The sequence below is a fragment of the Macaca fascicularis genome, chromosome 8, assembly GCF_037993035.2.
Source record: "Macaca fascicularis isolate 582-1 chromosome 8, T2T-MFA8v1.1".
In the NCBI taxonomy this organism is placed as follows: Eukaryota; Metazoa; Chordata; class Mammalia; order Primates; family Cercopithecidae; genus Macaca; species Macaca fascicularis.
In genome coordinates, this window is record NC_088382.1 from 48476291 (window position 1) to 48488706 (window position 12416).

Genomic DNA, 12416 nt, shown 5'->3' on the forward strand with positions numbered 1-12416 from the left:
AAGGCTGGCAAATGGATATAGGAAATACAGATGTAACTGTGTGAGTGGAAGGCACACTTCACAGAGCAGTTTCTCAGAAAGCTTCTTTCCAGACTTCATCTGAGTATATTTCCTTTTTCACCATAGCCTTCTATGGGCTTCCAAATATCACTTTGCCAATTCCACAAGAACTGTCTTAGGGAAAGGTTTCCTGAGGGGAAAGCTGTTACTCTGTGAGATGATTTCACAGAACACAAAGAAGTTTCTCAGAAAGCTTCTTTCTCTTTTTTATCGGAGGATATTTCCTTTGGTCCCATAGTCTTCAAAGGGATCCGAAATATCTGTTCTCAGATTCCACAGAAATAAGGCTAGCAAAGAGATCCACGAAATAGAGATGTAACTCTGTGAGTTGAAGTCACACATCACAGAGCAGTTTTTCAGAAAGCTTCTTTCCAAATTTCATCTGAGGATATTTCCTTTTTCACCATAGCCCTCTATGGGCTTCCAAATATCACTTTGCCAATACCACAAGAACTGACTTAGCGAAAGGCATCTTGAGGGTAAAGCTGTAACTCTGTGTGATGATTTCACAGAACACAAAGAAGTTTGTCAGAAAGCTTCTTTCTCTTTGTTATCGGAGGATATTTCCTTTGGCCCTATAGTCTTCAAAGGGATCCGAAATATCTTTTCTCAGATTCCACAGAAATAAAGCTAGCGAAGAGATCCACGAAATAGACATGGAACTCTGTGAGTGGAAGTCTCACATCACAGAGCAGTTTCTCAGAAAGATTCTTTCCAGATTTCATCTGAAGATATTTCCTTTTTCACCATAGCCCTGTATGGGCTTCCAAATATCACTTTGCCAATACCACAAGAACTGACTTAGCGAAAGGCTTCTTGAGGGGAAACTGTAACTCTGTGAGTTGATTTCAGAGAACACAAAGAAGTTTCTCAGAAAGCTTCCTTCTCTTTGTTTTTGGAGGATATTTCCTTTGGCCCTATAATGTTCATAGGGATCCGAAATATCTGTTCTCAGATTCCACAGAAATAAAGCTAGCAAAGAAATACACGAAATACAGATGTAACTCTGTGAGTGGAAGTCACACATCACAGAGCAGTTTCTCAGAAAGCTTCTTTCCAGATTTCATCTCAGGATTTTTCCTTTTCAACCATAGCCCTCTATGGGTTTCCAAATATCACTCTGCCAATGTCACAAGAACTGTCTTAGCGAAAGGCTTCTTGAGGAGAAAGCTGTAACTCTGTGAGATGATATCACAGAACACAAAGAAGTTTTTGAGAAAGCTTCTTTCTCTTTGTTATCGAAGGATATTTCCTTTGGCCCCATAGTCTTCAATGGGATCCCAAATATCAGTTCTCAGATTCCACAGAAATTAGGCTAGCAAAGAGATCCACGAAATACAGATGTAACTCTGTGAGTGGAAGTCACACATCACAGAGCAGTTTCTCAGAAAGCTTCTTTCCAGATTTCATCTGAGGATATTTCCGTTTTCACCATAGCCCTCTGTGGGCTTCCAAATATCACTTTGCCAATTCCACAAGAACTGTCTTAGCGAAAGGCTTCTTGAGGTGAAAGCTTTACCTCTGTGAGATGATTTCACAGAACACAAAGAAGTTTCTCAGAAAGCTTCTTTCTCTTTGTTATCGTAGGATATTTTCTTTAGCCCTAGAGTCTTCAAAGGGATCCGAAATATATGTACTCAGATTCCACAGAAATAAGGCTAGCAAAGAGATCCACGAAATACAGATGTAACTCTGTGAGATGAATTAACAGAACACTAAGCAGTTTCTCAGAAAGCTTCTTTCCAGATTTCATCTGAGTATATTGCCTTATTCACCACAGCCCTCTATGGGCTTCCAAATATCACTTTGCCAATTCCAGAAGAACTGTCTTAGGGAAAGGTTTCTTGAGGGGAAAGCTGTAACTCTGTGAGATGATTTCACAGAACACAAAGAAGTTTCTCAGAAAGCTTCTTTCTCTTTGTTATCGGAGGATATTTCCTTTGACCCTATAGTCTTCAACGGGATCCGAAATATCTGTTCTCAGTTTCCACAGAAATAAGTCTAGCAAAGAGATCCACGAAATACAGATGTAGCATTGTGAGATGAATTAACAGAACACTAAGCAGTATCCCAGAAATCTTCTTTCCAGATTTCATCTGAGGATATTTCCATTTTCACCATAGCCATCTATGGGCTTCCAAATATCACTTTGCCAATTCCACAAGAACTGTCTTAGCGAAAGGCTTCTTGAGGGGAAAGCTGTAACTCTGTGAGATGATTTCACAGAACACAAAGAAGTTTCTCAGAAAGCTTCTTTCTCTTTGTTATCGGAGGATATTTCCTTTGGCCCTATAGTCTTCAAAGGGATCCGAAATATCTGTTCTCAGATTCCACAGAAATAAGGCTAGCAAAGAGATCCACGAAATACAGATGTAACTCTGTGAGTGGAAGTCACACATCACAGAGCAGTTTCTCAGAAAGCTTCTTTCCAGATTTCATCTGAGGATATTTCCTTTTTCACCATAGCCCTCTATGGGATTCCAAATATCACTTTGCCAATTCCACAAGAACTGTCTAAGCGAAAGGCTTCTTGAGGGGAAAGCTGTAACTCTGGGAGATGATTTCACAGAACACAAAGAAGTTTCTCAGAAAGCTTCTTTCTCTTTGTTATCGGAGGATATTTCCTTTGACCCTATAGTCTTCAACGGGATCCAAATATCTGTTCTCAGATTCCACAGAAATAAGGCTAGCAAAGAGATCCACGAAATACAGATATAACTCTGTGACATGAATTAACAGAACACTAAGCAGTTTCCCAGAAATCTTCTTTCCAGATTTCATCTGAGGATATTTCCTTTTTCACCGTAGCCATCTATGGGCTTCCAAATATCACTTTGCCAATTCCACAAGAACTGTCTTAGCGAAAGGCTTCTTGAGGAGAACGCTGTAACTCTGTGAGATGATTTCACAGAAGACAAAGAAGTTTCTCAGAAAGCTGCTTTCTCTTTGTTATCGGAGGATATTTCCTTTGGCCCTATAGTCTTGAAAGGGATCCGAAATATCTGTTCTCAGATTCCACAGAAATAAGGCTAGCAAAGAGATCCACGAAATACAGATGTAACTCTGTGATTGGAAGTCACACATCACAGAGCAGTTTCTCAGAAAGCTTCTTTCCAGATTTCATCTGAGGATATTTTCTTTTTCACCATAGCCCTCTATAGGATTCCAAATATCACTTTGCCAATTCCACAAGAACTGTCTAAGCGAAAGGGTTGCTGAGGGGAAAGCTGTAACTCTGTGAGATGATTTCACAGAACACAAAGAAGTTTCTCAGAAAGCTTCTTTCTCTTTGTTATCGGAGGATATTTCCTTTGGCCCTATAGTCTTCAAAGGGATTTGAAATATCTGTTATCAGAATCCACAGAAAAAAGGCTAGCAAAGAGATCCACGAAATACAGATGTAACTCTGTGAGTGGAAGTCACACATCACAGAGCAGTTTTTCAGAAAGTTTCTTTCCAGATTTCATCCGAGGATATTTCCTTTTTCACCATAGCCCTCTAAGGGCTTCCAAATATCACTTTGCCAATTCCACAAGAACAGTCTTAGCGAAAGACTTCTTGAGGGGAAATCTGTAACTCTGTGAGATGATTTCACAGAACACAAAGAAGTTTCTCAGAAATCTTCTTTCTCTTTGTTATCGGAGGATATTTCCATTGGCCCTATAGTCTTCAAAGGGATCCGAAATATCTGTTATCAGATTCCACAGAAATAAGGCTAGCAAAGTGATCCAGGAAATACAGATATAACTCTGTGACATGAATTAACAGAACACTAAGCAGTTTCTCAGAAAGCTTCTTTCCAGATTTCTTCTGAGGATAATTCCTTTTTCACCATAGCCCTCTATGGGCTTCCAAATACCACTTTGCCAATTCCACAAGAACTCTCTTAGCGAAAGGCTTCTTGAGCGGAAAGCTGTAACTCTGTGAGATTTTTTCACAGAACACAAAGAAGTTTCTCAGAAAGCTTCTTTCTCTTTGTTATCGGAGGATATTTCCTTTGGCCCTATAGTCTTCAAAGGGATCCGAAATATCTGTTCTCAGATTCCACAGAAATAAGGCTAGCAAAGAGATCCAGGAAATACAGATGTAACTCTGTGAGTGGAAGTCACACATCACAGAGCAGTTTCTCAGAAAGTTTCCATCCAGATTTCATCTGAGGATATTTCCTTTTTCACCATAGCCCTCTATGGGCTTCCAAATATCACTTTGCCAATTCCACAAGAACTGTCTTAGCGAAAGGCTTCTTGAGGGGAAAGCTGTAACTCTGTGAGATTTTTTCACAGAACACAAAGAAGTTTCTCAGACAGCTTCTTTCTCTTTGTTATCGGATTATATTTCCTTTGGCCCTATAGTCTTCAAAGGGATCCGAAATATCTGTTCTCAGATTCCACAGAAATAAGGCTAGCAAAGAGATCCACGAAATACAGAAGTAACTCTGTGAGTGGAAGTCACACATCACAGAGCTGTTTCTCAGAAAGCTTCTTTCCAGATTTCATCTGAGGATATTTCCTTTTTCACCTTAGTCCTCTATGGGCTTCCAAATATCACTTTGCCAATTCCACAAGAACTGTCTTAGCGAAAGGCTTCTTGAGGGGAAAGCTGTAACTCTGTGAGATGATTACACAGAACACAAAGAAGTTTCTCAGAAAGCTTCTTTCTCTTTGTTATCGGAGGATATTTCCTTTGACCCTATTGTCTTCAACGGGATCCGAAATATCTGTTCTCCGATTCCACAGAAATAAGTCTAGCAAAGAGATCCACGAAATACAGATGTAACACTGTTAGATGAATTAACAGAACACTAAGCAGTATCCCAGAAATCTTCTTTCCAGATTTCATCTGAGGATATTTCCATTTTCACCATAGCCATCTATGGGCTTCCAAATATCACTTTGCCAATTCCAAAGGAACTGTCTTAGCGAAAGTCTTCTTAAGGGGAAAGCTGTAACTCTGTGAGATGATTTCACAGAACACAAAGAAGTTTCTCAGAAAGCTTCTTTCTCTTTGTTATCGGAGGATATTTCCTTAGGCCCTATAGTCTTCAAAGGGATCCGAAATATCTGTTCTCAGATTCCACAGAAATAAGGCTTGCAAAGAGATCCACGAAATACAGATGTACCTCTGTGAGTGGAAGTCACACATCACAGAGCAGTTTCTCAGAAAGCTTCTTTCCAGATTTCATCTGAGGATATTTCCTTTTTCACCGTAGCCCTCCAAGGGGTTCCAAATATCAGTTTGCCAATTCCACAAGAACTGTCTTAGTGAAAGACCTCTTGAGGGGAAAGCTGTAACTCTGTGAGATGATTTCACAGAAGACAAAGTAGTTTCTCAGAAAGCTGCTTTCTCTTTGTTATCGGAGGATATTTCCTTGGGCCCTATAGTCTTCAAAGGGATCCGAAATATCTGTTCTCAGATTCCACAGAAAAAAGGCAAGCAAAGCGATCCACGAAATACAGATGTAACTCTGTGAGTGGAAGTCACACATTACAGAGAAATTTTTCAGAAAGCTTCTTTCCAGATTTCATCCGAGGATATTTCGTTTTTCACCATAGCCCTCTAAGGGCTTCCAAATATCACTTTGCCAATTCCAGAAGAACAGTCTTAGCGAAAGACTTCTTGCGGGGAAATCTGTAACTCTGTGAGATGATTTCACAGAACACAAAGAAGATTCTCAGAAAGCTTCTTTCTCTTTGTTATCGGAGGATATTTCCATTGGCCCTATAGTCTTCAAAGGGATCCGAAATATCTGTTATCAGATTCCACAGTAATAAGGCTAGCAAAGAGATCCAGGATATACAGATATAACTCTGTGACATGAATTAACAGAACACTAAGCAGTTTCTCAGAAAGCTTCTTTCCAGATTTCTTCTGAGGTTATTTCCTTTTTCACCATAGCCCTCTATGGGATTCCAAATACCACTTTGCCAATTCCACAAGAACTCTCTTAGCGAAAGGCTTGTTGAGGGGAAAGCTGTAACTCTGTGAGATTTTTTCACAGAACACAAGGAAGTTTCACAGAAAGCTTCTTTCTCTTTGTTATCGGAGGATATTTCCTTTGGCCCTATAGTATTCAAAGGGATCCGAAATATCTGTTCTCAGATTCAACAGAAATAAGGCTAGCAAATAGATCCACGAAATACAGATGTAACTCTGTGAGATGAATTAACAGACACTAAGCAGTTTCCCAAAAAGCTTCTTTCCAGATTTCATCTGAGGATATTTCCTTTTTCACCATAGTCCTCTATGGGCTTCCAAATATCACTTTGCCAATTTCACAAGAACTATCTTAGCGAAAGGCTTCTTGAGGGGAAAGCTGTAACTCTGTGACATGATTTCACAGAACACAAAGAAGTTTCTCAGAAACCTTCTTTCTCTTTGTTATCGGAGGACATTTCCTTTGGCCCTATAGTCTCCAAAGGGATCCGAAATATCTGTTCTCAGATTCCACAGAAATAAGGCTTACAAAGAGATCCACGAAATACAGATATAACTCTGTGTGATGAGTGAACGGAACACTAAGCAGTTTCTCAGAAAGCTTCTTTCCAGATTTCATCTGAGGATATTTCCTTTTTCACCATAGCCCTCTATGGGCTTCCAAATATCACCCTGCCAATTGCACAAGAACTGTCTTAGCGAAAGGCTTCTTGAGGGGAAAGCTGTAACTCTGTGAGATGATTTCACAGAACACAAAGGAGTTTCTCAGAAAGCTTCTTTCTCTTTGTTATCGGATGATATTTCCATTGGCCCTAGAGTCTTCAAAGGGATCCGTAATATCTGTTATCAGATTCCACAGAAATTAGGATAGCTAAGAGATCCACGAAATACAGATGAAACTCTCTGAGTTGAATTTACAGAACACTAAGCATTTTCTCAGAAAGCTTCTTTCCATATTTCACCTGAGGATATTTCCATTTTCACCATAGCCCTCTAAGGGCTTCCACATATCACTTTGCCAATTCCACAAGAACTGTCTTAGCGAAAGGCTTCTTGAGGGGAAAGCTGTAACTCTGTGAGACGAATTCACAGAACACAAAGAAGTTTCTCACAAAGCTTCTTTCTCTTTGTTATCGGAGGAAATTTCCTTTGACTCTATAGTCTTCAATGGGATCCGAAATATCTGTTCTCAGATTCCACAGAAATAAGGCTAGCAAAGAGATCCACGAAATACAGATGTAACTCTGTGAGATGAATGAACAGAACACTAAGCAGTTTCTCAGAAAGCTTCTTTCCAGATTTCATCTGAGGATATTTCCTTTTTCAACATAACCCTCTATGGGCTTCCAAATATCACTTTGCCAATTCCACAAGAAGTGTCTTAGCGAAAGGCTTCTTGAGGGGAAAGCTGTAGCTCTGTGAGATGATTTCACAGAACACAAAGAAGTTTCTCAGAAAGCTTCTTTCTCTTTGTTATCGGAGGATATTTCCTTTGGCCCTATAGTCTTCAAAGGGATCTGAAATATCTGTTCTCAGATTCCACAGAAAGAAGGCTAGCAAAGAGATCCATGAAATACAGATGTAACTCTGTGAGTGGAAGTCACACATCTCAGAGCAGTTTCTCAGAAAGCTTCTTTCCAGATTTCATCTGAGGATATTTCCTTTTTCACCATGGCCCTCTACGGGCTTCCAAATATCACTTTGCCAATTCCACAAAAACTGTCTTAGCGAAAGGCTTCTTGAGGAGAAAACTGTAACTCTGTGAGATGATTTCACAGAACACAAAGAAGTTTCTCAGAAAGCTTCTTTCTCTTTGTTATCGGAGGATATTTCCTTTGGCCCTAGAGTCTTCAAAGGGATCCGAAATTTCTTTTCTCAGATTCCACAGACATAAGGCTAGCAAAGATATCCATGAAACACAGATGTCACTCTGTGAGTGGAAGTCACACAACACAGGGCAGTTTCTCAGAAAGCTTCTTTCCAGATTTCATCTGAGGATATTTCCTTTTTCACCATAGACCTCTATGGGCTTCCAAATATCACTTTGCCAATTCCATAAGAACTGTCTTAGCGAAAGGCTTCTTGAGGGGAAAGCTGTAACTCTGTGAGATGATTTCACCAAAAACAAAGAAGTTTCTCAGAAAGCTTCCTTCTCTTTGTTATCGGATGATATTTCCATTGGCCCTAGAGTCTTCAAAGGGATCCGAAATATCTGTTCTCAGATTCCACAGAAATTAGGATAGCAAAGAGATCCACGAAATACAGATGAAACTCTGTGAGTTGAATTTACAGAACACTAAGCAGTTTCTCAGAAAGCTTCTTTCCAGATTTCATCTGAGGATATTTCCTTTTTCACCATAGCCCTCTATGGGCTTCCACATATCACTTTGCCAATTCCACAAGAACTGTCTTAGCGAAAGGCTTCTTGAGGGGAAAGCTGTAACTCTGTGAGACGAATTCACAGAACACAAAGAAGTTTCTCACAAAGCTTCTTTCTCTTTGTTATCGGAGGAAATTTCCTTTGGCTCTATAGTCTTCAATGGGATCCGAAATATCTGTTCTCAGATTCCACAGAAATAAGGCTAGCAAAGAGATCCACGAAATACAGATGTAACTCTGTGAGATGAATGAACAGAACACTAAGCAGTTTCTCAGAAAGCTTCTTTCCAGATTTCATGTGAGGATATTTCCTTTTTAACCCTAGCCCTCTATGGGCTTCCAAATATCACTTTGCCAATTCCACAAGAACTGTCTTCGCGAAAGGCTTCTTGAGGGGAAAGCTGTAACTCTGTAAGATGATTTCACAGAACACAAAGGAGTTTCTCAGAAAGCTTCTTTCTCTTTGTTATCGGAGGATATTTCCTTTGGCCCTATAGTCTTCAAAGGGATCCGAAATATCTGTTCTCAGATTCCAAAGAAAGAAGGCAAGCTAAGAGATCCCCGAAATACAGATGTAACTCTGTGAGTGAAAGTCACACATCACAGAGCAGTTTCTCAGAAAGCTTCTTTCCAGATTTTATCTGAGGATATTTCCTTTTTCACCTTAGCCCTCTATGGGCTTCCAAATATCACTTTGCCAATTCCACAAGAACTGTCTTCGCGAAAGGCTTCTTGAGGGGAAAGCTGTAACTCTGTAAGATGATTTCACAGAACACAAAGAAGTTTCTCAGAAAGCTTCTTTTTCTTTGTTATCGGAGGATATTTCCTTTGGCCCTATAGTCTTCAAAGGGATCCGAAATATCACTTCTCAGATTCCACAGAAATAAGGCTAGCAAAGAGATCCACGAAATACAGATGTAACTCTGTGAGTGGAAGTCACACATCACAGAGCAGTTTCTCAGGAATCTTCTTTCCAGATTTCATCTGAGGATATTTCCTTTTTCACTGTAGCCCTCTTTGGGCTTCCAGATATCACTTTGCCAATTCCACAAGAACTGTCTTAGCGAAAGGCTTCTTGAGGGGAAAGGTGTAACTCTGTGAGATGATTTCACAGAACACAAAGAAGTTTCTCAGAAAGCTTCTTTCTATTTGTTGTAGGGGGATATTTCCTTTGGCCCTATAGTCTTCAAAGGGATCCGAAATATCTGTTCTCAGATTCCACAGAAATAAGGCTAGCAAAGAGATCCACGAAATACAGATGTAACCCGGTACGTGGAAGTCACACATCACAGAGCAGTTTCTCAGAAAGCTTCTTTCCAGATTTCATTTGAGGATATTTCCTTTTTCACCTTAGCCCTCTATGGGCTTCGAAATATTACTTTGCCAATTCCACAAGAACTGTCTTAGCGAAAGGCTTCTTGAGCGGAAAGCTGTAACTCTGTGAGATGATTTCATAGAATACAAAGAAGTTTCTCAGAAAGCTTCTTTCTCTTTATTATCGGAGGATATTTCCTTTGGCCCTATAGTCTTCAAAGGGATCCGAAATATCTGTTCTCAGGTTCCACAGAAATAAGGCTACCAAAGTGATCCACGAAATACGGATGTAACTCTGTGAGTGGAAGTCACACATCACAGAGCAGTTTCTCAGAAAGTTTCTTTCCAGATTTCATCTGAGGATATTTCCTTTTTCACCATAGCCCTCTATGGGCTTCGAAATATCACTGTGCCAATTTCACAAGAACTGTCTTAGCGAAAGGCTTCTTGAGGGGAAAGCTGTAACTCTGTGAGATGATTTCACAGAACACAAAGAAGTTTCTCAGAAAGCTTCTTTCTCTTTGTTATCGGAGGATATTTCCTTTGGCCCTATAGTCTTCAAAGGGATCCGAAATATCTGTTCTCAGATTCCACAGAAATAAGGGTAGCAAAGAGATCCACGAAATACAGATGTAACTCTCTGAGATGAATTTACAGAACACTAAGCAGTTTCTCAGAAAGCTTCTTTCCAGATTTCATCTGAGGATATTTCCTTTTTCACCATAGCCCGTTATGGGCTTCCAAATATCACTTTGCCAATTCCACAAGAACTGTCTTAGCGAAAGGCTTCTTGAGGGGAAAGCTGTAACTCTGTGAGATGATTTCACAGGACACATAGAAGTTTCTCAGAAAGCTTCTTTATCTATGTTATCGGAGGATATTTCCTTTGGCCCTACAGTCTTCAAAGGGATCCGAAATATTTGTTCTCAGATTCCACAGAAATAAGGCTAGCAAAGAGATCCACGAAATACAGATGTAACTCTGTGAGTGGAAGTCACACATCACAGAGCAGTTTCTCAGAAAGCCTCTTTCCAGATTTCATCTGAGGAGATTTCCTTTTTCACTATAGTCCTCCATGGGCTTCAAAATATCACATTGCCAATTCCACAAGAACTGTCTTAGCGAAAGGCTTCTAGAACGGGAAAGCTGAAACTCTGTGAGATGATTTCACAGAACACACAGAAATTTGTCAGAAAGCTTCTTTCTCTTTGTTATCGGAGGATATTTCCTTTGGCCCTAGAGTCTTCAAAGGGATCCGAAATATCTGTTCTCAGATTCCACAGAAATAAGGCTAGCAAAGAGATCCATGAAATACAGAGGTAACTCTGTGAGTGGAAGTCACACATCACAGAACATTTTTTCAGAAAAGTTCTTTCCAGATTTCATCTGAGGATATTTCCTTTTTCACCATAGCCCTCTATGGGCTTCCAAATATCACTTTGCCAATTCCACAAGAACTGTCTTATCAAAAGGCTTCTTGAGGGGAAAGCTGTAACTCTGTGAGATGATTTCACAGAACACAAAGAAGTTTCTCAGAAAGCTTCTTTCTCTTTGTTATCGGAGGATATTTCCTTTGGCCCTATAGTCTTCAAAGGGATCCGAAATATCTGTTCTCAGATTCCACAGAAATAAGGCTAGCAAAGAGATCCACGAAATACAGATGTAACTCTGTGAGTGGAAGTCACACATCACAGAGCAGTTTCTCAGAAAGCTTCTTTCCAGATTTCATCTGAGGATATTTCCTTTTTCACCATAGCCCTCTATGGGCTTCCAAATATCACTTTGAAAATTCCAAAAGAACTGTCTTAGCAAAAGGCTTCTTGAGGGGAAAGCTGTAACTCTGTGAGATGATTTCACAGAACACAAAGAAGTTTCTCAGAAATCTTCTTTTTTTGTGTTATCTGAGGATATTTCCTTTGGCCCTAGAGTCTTCAGAGGGATCAGAAATATCTGTTCTCAGATTCCACAGAAAAAAGGCGAGCAAAGAGATCCACGAAATACAGATGTAACCCGGTAAGTGGAAGTCACACATCGCAGAGCAGTTTCTCAGAAAGCTTCTTTCCAGATTTCATCTGAGGATATTTCCTTTTTCAACATAGCCCTCCATGGGCTTCCAAATATCACTTTGCCAATTCCACAAGAACTGTCTTAGCGAAAGGCTTCTTGAGGGGAAAGCTGTTACTCTGTGAGATGATTTCACAGAACACAAAGAAGTTTCTCAGAAAGCTTTTTTCTCTTTGTTATCAGAGGATATTTCCCTTGGCCCTATAGTCTTCAAAGAGATCCAAAATATCTGTTCTCAGATTCCACAGAAATAAGGCTAGCAAAGAGATCGACGAAATACAGATGTAACTCTGTGAGTGGAAGTCACAAATCACAGAGCAGTTTCGCAGAAAGCTTCTTTCCACATTTCATCTGAGGATATTTACTTTTTCATCATAGCCCTCTATGGGCTTCCAAATATTACTTTGTAAATTCCACAAGAACTGTCTTATCGAAAGGCTTCTTGAGGAGAAAGCTTTACCTCTGTGAGATGATTTCACAGAACACAAAGAAGTTTCTCAGAAAGCTTCCTTCTCTTTGTTATCGGAGGATATTTCCTTTGGCCCTATAGTCTTCAAAGGGATCCGAAATATCTGTTCTCAGATTCCACAGAAATAACGCTAGCAAAGAGATCCACGAAATACAGATGTAACTCTGTGAGATGAATTAACAGAACACTAAGCAGT